The sequence below is a fragment of the Aplysia californica genome, unplaced genomic scaffold (genome assembly GCF_000002075.1).
Source record: "Aplysia californica isolate F4 #8 unplaced genomic scaffold, AplCal3.0 scaffold00293, whole genome shotgun sequence".
Lineage (NCBI taxonomy): Eukaryota > Metazoa > Mollusca > Gastropoda > Aplysiida > Aplysiidae > Aplysia > Aplysia californica.
Window position 1 is genome coordinate 786231 of NW_004797563.1, and position 10262 is coordinate 796492.

At 39.0% G+C, this 10262-nt stretch overlaps 1 long non-coding RNA gene across 1 annotated transcript; it reads left to right on the forward strand.

Moving 5' to 3' along the window:
- Positions 1-6771: 6771 nt before the first annotated feature.
- Positions 6772-9663, forward strand: LOC106012218. Its single transcript, XR_001184969.1, has 2 exons — positions 6772-6825; positions 8744-9663. It is a non-coding gene; the product is annotated as an uncharacterized LOC106012218 (long non-coding RNA).
- Positions 9664-10262: the final 599 nt, after the last annotated feature.

Below are 10262 nucleotides of genomic sequence, written 5' to 3' on the forward strand. Positions count from 1 at the left end.
TATATATATGTACTTGTATATACATAATATGCATAATACTTTGTTCTACGTGTACGCATGTGGATTGATTTTAAAGAAGTGATGTGTTTTTCGATGTAATGCACATTGGGCTTCTTTTTTTTTAGAACATGGAAATGCCCAGTATAAAGGCTGTTTATTATTATTGCCGTTATAGCATTATATTATAGCCTAATAAGTGAAAAAGTAATGGAAAACAACAGCAACAGCACCAACAAAACGTACAAACCAAGAAAACAACAACAACAATTATATTACCATAACTGCTAGGATGATCGACCTAACCAACTGTCTTGTCGAACTCACTCGGATCATAATATATCATTTGCCTCGCGTCCCTCACATCTAGGGTAGCTCTAAAGTACACTGTCTTCATCGTCGACGGACGACACATTTACCTTCACAGAACGAAATATTATAATAATATGACATCTGGTTTTTAACATAAACTGTGTACGTGTATAGAGGTCTAAGTCCTCTATCAAAACTAGGTTAATCAAGAGGTAGAATATACAACCGAATTTTACGCTCGTCTCCAAATAAGACCAAGCCAGATGGGTTAAGCTGAACCTTGAAAACTCCACAAAAACAATTTTTTTGGCAAGTGTTTTACGTTGCTCACAACTGCATAAAGTCATATGAGCGTGCGGGACACATTAAACGTTTTAGATTGGTAGGACATTTTGAATATTGCCGGGTGGCAGCCAGGGCCTACTCTTATTGATTTTAGACCACCAAGGGATCTTCAAAGAGCGCAACTTGCACCCGGGACTTCCAAGTTTTTTCGCCCTTGTCCGAGAAAGCTAGGTGTAGATCTTTCCTACCACAAGATCAGGGGTGTTGCTGAAAGACAGCAGTAAGAAGGAGCCAAAAGGAGTAGCAGTAGAAAGGCTGCAGAAAGAGTCAGGAGCCCAGAGGAGGGGGGCAAAGGAGGTGAGGGGGTGATGGCAGAAAGTGGAGATGAGAGCAGACAACATAACAATGCTAGAGAGCAGGAAAGGAGGTTAATTGAAACAAATTTAGAAAAGAAAATGTTTTAGCCGCTACCCGGATTCGAACCCGGGACCTTTGAATGAGAGGCAAACACCTTAACATCTAGGCCACAAGAACCCCCAAAACGATCCGAGTTTGAGAACTCCCAGTCTGAGATTCGAACCACAGCCATCCGCTCTGTAGTCCAGCATATTATGGAACCAACTGAACAGACAGAACACCCTTAACATAGTATAATCGATCCTGCTCTAAAGACCACAAGACAATCACCTATACGGATGGCCCCTTCCCATTTCCTTCCAGGAGTATTTAATTTAAAAAAAATAGTATTTTGACACTGTGTAAGACGGCCAATGGTCTAATAAGTAGCTGTCTTAGACAGTATCAACTGTGTTAGGTGGGATGGGGATCTGACCTATGCCTCTCCGTCTCAGGGGAACTGGCTGAAGGGGTCAGTAATCGGAAGTACAGGGTTCGGACCCGAGCGCTGTCTAAAACTTTGATCTTTGTTCCCCAGTAATAAAACTGTATTCTATTCTTTCAACTTACTTTTCTACTTTTTTCTTCCCCTGGTATCGTTGGGATGTCGAAGGGAGGTGCAGGTTTCGGTCCCGTGCTAAGTGTGTGGCGGCTATGATAGATATTATGTTATGTTCTTCCAGGACCTTTTTAACCCCAGCCAGCTAGAGCGTCTTTTTGGTCTTCCTCATGATTTGAAGCCGGATTCCGGTATGGTAAGCTCTTGCCGCTAGTTGTTTCTGGGGCATTCTGGTTAAATGTCCGAAGCATTTAACTCTTTGACGCTCAATGAAATTTATTACTGGTGGTATTCCGGTTTGTAGGCGTATGGTCTCGTTCTTTCTGCGGTCTCTTCTGGTGGCATTGATGGTTTTGCAGAGACACCTCATTTTAGCATGCATTGGTTTTTCTTTCTTGTGCTTTGTTTAGGGATAATGTTTGGCAAACGCACCAATGCTGTGAAGCCCTACTTTTTTCCCTTTTTTAACATTAAAATGTGAATTCAAACAAAATATTTCTTTAGCACACGCAACCAATACATATAGGCCTAATTTAGGTCTCTACTGGAGGAAATTTGACTTGTAAAAGGGTTCTTGGGACTGCCGGCGCGTGGATCAATCACGTGATCAGCTATATCGGATGTCACGTGCCTGTCTATGTCAGCAGGCAAAGCGTGACGGATAAATTTGCTCTCTGCACGGGAAGGAATTCACAAACAACAAGTGAGAACTGGGATTGTGTGATAACTACATACCTGTCTGTCTGTTTTGTCTGTCTACTCGGATCTATTTAATTATTTGTCTGTCTTCCTGCCTGTTTGCATGTCTTCTTAGATACTTCCGTGCATTCAAAGTGTACCCTTGAGAGGACACACACACACACACACACACACACACACACACACACACACACACACACATACACACACACGCGAGCGCGCGCGCACAACACACATTAAAAAACACACAGAGGGATAGAGAGTTTGAGTGAGACTGTACGTGTGCGTGAAACAGAGAGAGCAAGAGGGAGATAGAGAGATCGACAGAGGGAGAGAGAGAGAGAGAGAGAGAGAGAGAGAGAGAGAGAGAGAGAGAGAGAGGGCGTAAGCAATGGCGGATCATCATCATCAGCATCATATCATCAAGGGTCAGATCTGCAGCAGACATCGGCGATCATGGTTCTCTCTATTCATTCCTTTGCTCGGATGCTCTTAAAAAAGCTTCATTACCCTGATCTTTCCCTATTACTCATCTCTGTTTAGGTTCTCCAAGTAGGTTGCTCTGAGCATGCATACCCTTGCCTCGTTTGCCTTCACGTTTACCAGTGAGAGCTAGATGTTCAAGATCTTCATGTCTATTCAGGTGTCCCAGAAACTATTTTTTTCTGATTGTTTCTATCAGTGAGCGTCCTACTTGGGCGGGTCCTTACTCTTATTTTTACACGTCGACCTCTGATCGAGCTTGGGAGGACACCTTCGGGAATCCAAGTCTCTGTGTGGCTTCCGATGGAGAGTCGTATGCTTTGGCAAAAACAAAACAAAACAATCAATTCAACAAAAAAATCGAAAATATTATTTCCCCATCGTCACAATTTCGACACTATATTTTGTGAGCTGTCTTTCAGTGTCAAGGAATACCCCAGGCTGGGAAAAAGTCCGCTTTCCGGTAGCATGGTGGAGAGAGTCAATACAAAAATGTTTTCATCGAGGATATTATTTTAGGTATAAATCTAGAGCTATAAAATTATTGACTCGCGCCTCTAACTGCTACACTACATGACAGACACGGTGTGTGGTTGACTGGTGCTGTGGTGTGGTTTGTTCCTTCTTTTTTATTGATCAGCTATTGTCCTTATCTCTCCTTCTTTTATGTTATAATACATTATTTTCCAGTAACACCTCCAATCTTCATCTCGTTATGAATTTATTTGCGTCGAAATTTCCTTAAACTTTTCTTGATTATAAAAGTACAGCCCCTAGTTCTTTTCAGTACAGTACAGTAATGTTAATTAATATTCTATTGTTATAGTTCTTTACACAATGGGGGTCTCTGACTTTTCGTCCGTGTCAATAAGGATCGAGACAGGTTGCTACGACAGGACTACACAAAGTACTAGAGTAAAGGCACTATTTGCAGCCGGCCGAACTATGTAGCCACTTTCCTTATAAGATAAATAACTCAAGTCTTGTTTAATTTTCCAAACGGAAACCAAGCTCCAGTGATGCACTGGCTTGAATCATAATATGCTCAAAACAAAGATGGTCTCGATAGGCAGCAAAGTTTGAGAGTGGCAGTGGTTTGAAGAATTTGGTCAATCAAAATATCCATCATGTGTGAAAATTTGACTGGTCACTTGTCCATGGTCATTACAAAGCTTTCTTGATATTTTTATTCGACTATAGGCTCATGTGTTGCAGTAATGAATAAATACCATGTGTAAATGTGTTAACATAAAGAAAACAACAAAGGGGACCCAGGGAGGGGGGTGGCTGCATAGATGTTCCCTTATTTTTAAAAAGGGACTTCTTGCGATCGGCGACGTCTGCAACAGGTCCACTGCATTGGAGAAGGGGCATTGTTGTTGTGGTTAGTTGCTAACAGTGCTCATTTAACAGCAATTTAGCTTATATAAATGCATTCAGAAAGCCTGCTTTATAGTTCTTGACTTCAATGCGATAAATCAATCAAGACTGGTACATCAGATTCGGCGCAGTCTGAAGAAACTGCCCTGCTACGTACCCCTTAACAGGGTGACCGCCAGGCCCCGGGAATTTGAAAAAAAAAATCGCCGAGACCTGGGAATGCCCCGGAAATTTGAGGAAATCTGTAAATTGCCCCCGGAATGACCCAGGGAAATAATAATTAACGGGAGATATACATGATACGAGGGAAATTCTAGGAGTTTGACTTTCTTTCAATTTTTAAAGGTGATATAGGTTGATTATCGACTAATTAGAAGAACTAGGACGGAATTTTAAAAGTTGTTATTAAAAAGTTGTTCTCTGTGGCGGCCATCTTTGATGTTTAGCCATGTTGCGGGGACAGACGTTTTCCACAGAAAATACTCGAATTTAAGCCTCAGACTTGACACACAAATACACAAGCCTATTATCTGTGATCCGATGCTAAGATTGTTTTTCTATTTAAAAAAACAACAACAAAAGTATTTATGTATCACCGGACGATTTACGAAAAAAGGGGAAAAGTAACACAACATCGAGAATATTTTAAAAAGTAATCAATATTTCGCAAAATACTCGCTTCGGATCACAAAACTGACTATATAGCAACCTTGTGCCAATTTTCAAGTTTGTAGCTCAGATAGGATTAAAAAAACGTCTGCCCCCGCATAGTCACTATATCGGAAAAGTAGTTTTTGAGAAAAACGCAAAAGAAAAACCCCACCGATTTGACAACCTTAATGTTTGAAAACCATAGTTTTTAAAACGATTAATGTGATATTTTTAAAACGTTTGCCTCTCTCTGATATATTAAATTGAAATAATTGGGTTATATGTTCATTTCCCCCCGAAGTAAGCATTCAATGACATGTGAACATGACCACCTTCAGTAATTGTTAGTTAGTTACCCTTGACCAGTCACGTACAGATAAGAACAATTGTTCAGTAACACGCTCCGAGATTACACCAACACACACACACACACACATGCACACACACATACACCAACCATCAAACAAACAAACAAACACATACACACATACGCACTCACACTCTGGATGTGGGTGAGTGAGTGCGCGCGCATTCGCACATGTGTGTGTTTGTCACGTATCCCAACTCTGACGAAATCCAACCAAGTGCTCACACTTTTAAATCCGTCAAGGGCACTGTAGAATGAATTAGGAAAATGAGAACCATTTGTGAATTTAGTCTGACAAGGTTACAGGAGAATCCCACTATTCGTTACAAAAGTTCTGGGCTGTCAAAGAATGCGCTTTATGTGGCGATAGTCATGAGAGACACACACTCCCTTGTTCGGCGTTGAAACGTGATTTACTACCTTCTGGCCTTCTGGCACTGCTCTCGAAGAATTTAATTTGTCGAGCAATGTGATCCACGTTTTGCCTCAGTTCACAATGGCTGGGAAAAGTCTGGACACACATCTGCACCACAGTTCGAAGCCCAACGGGTTCAGGCTGGGATTGTGTGAAGCTCAGGCACAAGGTATACCGCAACTTCTGTTGAAGTGATTCTGGTTCCACTCGATGACTAGAGCTTACAGTGTGCTCCTTCTTGCTTGAACCACGGCCGTTTCCGCTCCTGAGGTCCCACATTATCTTCCCAATGATCTTCAACACAGATTAAAAATCTTCACTGTTGCTATACCATAGTCTTCAACCATGAACCAGTTCGGACCAATTAATCCTACTGCAACCCACGCATTCTGTGTGCGCAGGTTGCGGTCAACGACGTTGTCTGGTCTTTCTGAACTCCTGTGAATGTCATTTCTTGTGTTCACGTCTCTGTTCAAATTAAAAAGGGCTTCTCTACAGAACCATTCTTTCTATGAATTAATTATCATTATCATTATCCCCAAGAAACCATAACCACCGTTTGATCTGTTACCTGGCGTGGGAACCGGAAATGACTTGGTATATCGAAATGGCATGCCTTCAAATCGAGAAAGTGTATTAACATTGTGTAAACATACATTTTTCGAAAGACGGAGTTCAACTTTCCGACGACTAAGCATGTCGTTCACCTTTCCTTTCGTTAGACACAGATACACATGTCCGGCCTTTTGAAATCTACATACCGTCCAAAGATAGTGTTGTTTGATGGCAGACAGGTGCCATGAACCTCTCAAGCAGCCCACCTCCTAAATAATCTAAATTGTGTCCCAATGGGAGCATATTTACACGTTTAGAATTATAATATTACCATTACATAAATTTTCTTCATTTTCTGAGTCTTTATAAACTATTTCTTCTTTTTCACTCTAGCACTTACATATGAAAAATGTACATAGTAAAATACACACATGTGTAACAGATTTTTAGGTCAGGCGTTTTGTTTTAGACATGAATATATTCTTTGCATTTATAATATCTACATAGGAAAATTTGTCCTTACTGAAAATATATCTTATTCGTGCCAATTTTGCTATAATGATCATGCTAGATAGGCCTACCATTTAACTTCTGTGCAAAATAATCATAGATAGCACTTTTGGCTCAATCCTTTCCAGAGAAAGATTCCTGGTTCTGAATTATCAAGATCAATTTGAGCCTGCCCTTGGTCGCCTTATGGAACTGTACGTGCAAGGAAAACTGAAGGTAAAAATAGTTCCTTATTGCTAAATCCTAGGCGATGGAGATCAGTGTGGTGTAGTATTATTCTTATTATTTCATTTGGGAGGTCTGTTCTTTGACCCATTTTAGCCTGTAATTTTCTGTTTTAGTTTTTATTTTTGCATGCTACTGAAGACACATTATAAGTTACCGATTTGTACCTAGATTATTATTACATTTTTTTAGATCCCAGGGTGAGGAGGGATGGGAAGTGGTTCTGTCTTCCCGAGTGATTTTTGATTTTTTAAATCTGCTGTTTACTTCCTGCTTTTGAGCACACTTTGTTTCAGACATTAACTTTTCACTCTTGTGAATGATAATATGTGTCACGTCATGATGGAATCAGGCGCTCGTCAATTTTTTGGCATATGGAGTTATTGGTATCATCTGAAGAAAGCTGATTAGTTTGCCTAGCTTCCAATAAAATAAGCATCAACTTATCTTGAATAGAACTCAAGATGTCTGCAAGTGTGAGGTCACCATTTTTCAGTGTTGAAATTATCGAGAAAATGGCCGCCAAAGTTTGGAAACTCTAAAAGCTAAAGAGTCTGAAAACTGAAAAATGACATAGTTTGTGCCTTTAATCAATGGTTTTCAGTAAAATTCACATGGGGATGTGTTTTTATATGGACATGCAGGAGGTTAAGTCAAAAAAAAAAAAAAGATTAAAAAATTTTAACTTGCGGAAAAATGCCTGTTTCTCAGATTTTGTTATTTTGACGAAATCCTGATTTCACCACGCTGCCTCACATATCAGCATTCATTTTTAAGTACCTGGGTATATTATTATTGCCAAAAGAGGAGTTCATTTCATTGTTCAAGTGGTCTAAGAGTAACTAGTCATCAACAATATGTGAGGCAGCGTGGTGGAATCAGGCTCTCGTCAATTTTCGGGCATATTGAGTTATTGGTGTCATCTTAAAGCTTGTTCATTTGTCTTGCTTTCAAGAAAAAAATTAACCATCTATCTTCAATAGAAGTGGAGATATTTTGGATTGAAGGAGGTGGGAGTCACCTGATTTAAGAAGTAAAATTAGCGAGAAAATTGCTGCCAAAGCTTGGTAAATTCCAAAGCTGGAGAGTCCATGGAATCTGTAAATTTATATTTTTGTGCCTTTAATCAACGTTTTCGTTGAAATCCTCAAAGGAATGTGTTTGTAAATGGACATAAAGGTGTTGAGTCAAAAAATAAAAATTTGATAAAAATTGCAAAGCAGGAAGAAAACTGCTGTTTTCTTCGATTTCATTATTTTGACGAGAGCCTGATTCCACCACGCTGCCTCACATATATATTCAGTATTGCTGTGCTCCTTTTAGTCTTGCAGTGCTATGAATAGTATATAATATAGATGTAAATTGTGTTTTGTTTGGTATAATGTCTGCTGATGGACAGATAACAGACAAAAGTGGTAATAGTTTTTTTCGATAGGTGTGTTTCACAAAGCGTCTTGTTTGCCTACTAGAGGATGCTTCTGGGTCTTGCTGAAGCTCTCAGGTTGAGACTTCATGTCGGACACAATGTTTCTCGAGAGTTGTTTTTTTTCAAACACATTGTCTAAACTTACTGTGGAGATCTAAATTTCATTTTGAAATACCATACTGTTTTGTATCTGTTTATTACCAAAGAATGTACTCTTTCCTTTGTCCTAATTCAATAAAATGATAACATGTTTGTAACTCAGTCACAAGTGTTATGAACTACATAGAAATAATTTTGAAATACTTTTAGGCTTACATTCTAAATTCAAGCTTCCTACAGACAGTGGCAATGGACGTGGAAACGCCTAACCTCATATTTTACTCTTTAAGAGTCAATATATTTTGAACCTCAAAGCAACAATGTTGTTTCTAAATCCATGTACGAGTACGAACTCATTTTGGTTCTTTTTGTTCTATCTCAAAGGTGAAAGAAACAATTGAAATGGGCTTGGAAAACGCTGGGAAAGCCTTTGTCTCCATGATGAAAGGGGGTAACATCGGGAAGCAGATTGTGCAAGTGACAAGATGACCTCTTCACTAGTGGGTTTGGTTAGGTAGTTTTGTCCCATTGCAATGTGGTTCTTAGGGCGAAGTCCATGGCAATGAAGTAAAACTTAAGTCGAGTCTACTTTGAATTTTTGAACATTTGAATGAGTGTGTGTGTGTGTGGGGGTTGGGGAGAGGGGTGGGTTAGAGTTAGAGAAGAGAGTGGACTGCTTTTTGCTAATGGAAAATAATAATTTAAAAAAATCTTTGGCTCTCTATTTTTTAATCTTTAGTAGTTATTGTTGAAGAAGTGATTCATTTGTCAACAAATATAGTGTATTTGATTAAATTTTCAAGGAAACTTACACAATCAACACTGAGGTTGTGCGAGTTTCCTTGATAATCTAATACTAATAGAATCGTATTTCAACCTGATTGATGCAATCCTGCTTTTGTCAAGGCGAACTTGTGTGACTGCAACAATGTGATTTTTGGTGCTATAGATCAAGCATACTGATTTTTATACTCCTGTTGTTTCCAATAAAATTTTGTTGAAGATTGATGTGCATCCATTAATTACACTGAATGACTTTTCATTCTGCATGTGTTTGTTGCTTTGATTTATTCCTGAAATGCAAAGTTTTTCAAATATGTATTTCATCATGGTTATTAGGTCTTTGTGAAAATAATGGAGTAGATCAAACTAGCATTTTTCCGAACATTGGATAATTTTTATCAATTTTTTAATTTTGGGCTCAACACCTTTTATGTACATTTACAAACACATTTCTGTTTTGATTTTTATTGACACGTGTTAATGAAAAGGACAAAAGTTTCAATAAAAGCAGTTTCCAAGAACACTAGAACTTTGGAAGTCAAACTTTGGCGGCCTTTTTTCTCGCTAAATTGTTCTGACACCAGGTGACCCCCTACCTCTTTCAATCCTGAATATCTCAACTTCTATTCAAGATATATAGGTATTGTTTTCATTAAAAGCAAGGCAAATGAACAGTCTTTAAGATGATACCAGAAAATCCATATATGCCAAAAATTGACGAGTGCTTGATTTCACTGCGTAGTGACACGTTTTTTTGTCTTTAGCTTTTGTGATTCGCTGCTATTGCAATACACCTCAAAGAGAAAACCCGAATAAAATAAATGTAGGTTTACTCTTCATCTATAATTGAGTTTTATCCTCTTCTTTCCGGTTGTACTTAATGTGTATATTTTATTTTTGTTATAATCACACACACGCACACTCACACATATAAACACACATATACACACGCACACATAAACACACACACACACACCCACATCTTACTCTTGATGACGACTATGAATAATCTGAGAGCTAAGGTCCACATACTCCACTTTCGTACACTTACGTACTCACAAAGTGCGTATGGAAGCGTTCGGCCTTTTATTTCTATATTACCTGTGCCCACTGCGGACGA